This window comes from Oryzias melastigma, unplaced genomic scaffold (assembly GCF_002922805.2).
Source record: "Oryzias melastigma strain HK-1 unplaced genomic scaffold, ASM292280v2 sc01975, whole genome shotgun sequence".
NCBI classification, from domain to species: domain Eukaryota; kingdom Metazoa; phylum Chordata; class Actinopteri; order Beloniformes; family Adrianichthyidae; genus Oryzias; species Oryzias melastigma.
The window spans coordinates 4,334-5,823 of record NW_023418553.1 but is presented as its reverse complement, the minus strand read 5'-3'; positions in this window follow the sequence as shown (position 1 = coordinate 5,823).

The window sequence follows — 1,490 nt, the reverse complement described above, 5'->3', positions numbered from 1 at the left end:
AAAGGCGAAGCAGGAAAGTGATATTAGTGAGCAACCAGATTATTATAATGTCAACCCAGAGAAGGACCTACCACTTCATGAAAATGAGGCGCAGAAGCAGAATGCACAGAAAATTAGACTTTTCATTTAGTTTCAATTGTTTTGGTCTTTTTGGGTTTATCATTTCTTTGTAAAATTTAATCTTTTTTTCTTTTTTTGAAAATTATTAAGCGATCACCATTAATAATTTATGACGTTGCCTCACTCTTTCTCTTTATATTATACATATATGTTATTAGTGGTAATGTTTTAGCTGCTGTCTTGCCAACCAGATTTTTTTTACTATTATTAATAAGTTCAAGTATATACTCTTAAAATTAAAGAAATGCTATAGCTTTAAGTTATTTACATTTGACATAGATCTAATGTTGCCAAAATTATTATGATTCCGTATTTTCAAGGCTATTTTATATTAAAGAAAGAGAGAAGTCAAAGGGGAAAAAAGTTCCAAAAGTTTATGTATTGCTTTACCTCAATGCTGTAGTAAAAATAAAATCTTAATCAGATTTTAAATTCAAGACTAAATGTAGTCAAAGTTTTAAAATTTAGACACCAACAGGGGCTATTGCGAGTGGTCTCAGCAATGCTGCCATCTTTTGTTGAAACATAAAACATCTTTTTAGATCTGTGTTGCTCCTCCTCTTGAGTTCTGGCAGCAAATATTTGACCATTTCTTAAGAGATGGGCTGCAGGATGGATTCAAACTGACCATGGACCATATGTGGACATGCCTGGACTAGGTCAACTGTTGACTACAAAGGGCAAAAGGACAAATTTAACCCTTCAGTGCCACAGTACATATAAACAAACAAAATAATTTTTATATCATATGTAAGCAGATTATTTCTAAATTTTCTGATCTCACGTGCCACTTTTCATCGTCTCCTGGTCTTCTTCATTTTCCTAATCTTCCCTTTTTGCACCACCATGTTATAGTCTTTTTTTGCAAAGGTTGTATAACCGTTTGCTATAGTATTGCCCTACCCAGATCTTAACAGCATCATATGTCCTGTAACTTTGCCAGGTGTCAGAACTTGTCAAGGTTTGAAAGAAGCATCATCTTGTGGCAACAGGTTCATTGGCATGCCAAGATATGAACAGGTATATTTCTTGCAAAATAATAATAATAAGTATTAGGGCTGTCAGATTTGTCGCGTTAAAAACGTGTTAATCTGACATGTGCCTGACGCCGACAATTTTTTTGACGCATTAATCGCGGATTTTCTCATACGTGCCTTTTCATACTGCGCGCGGGCGTCCCGCCCTCCAACTCACCGGCTGCTCTCACTAGATCACGGGCGGGTCTCCAACCATGAGCTGCTAGCTAAAACCGGCCGGCGCTAGGACCTGGAGAGCTCCTGCACCACGTCTGGTGGTACCGGCTCGTGTCCGGCGCCGCGTCCTGAGAGCTGCGGACCCCCGACGTTCCGAACAGCAAGCTCACCGGGGGA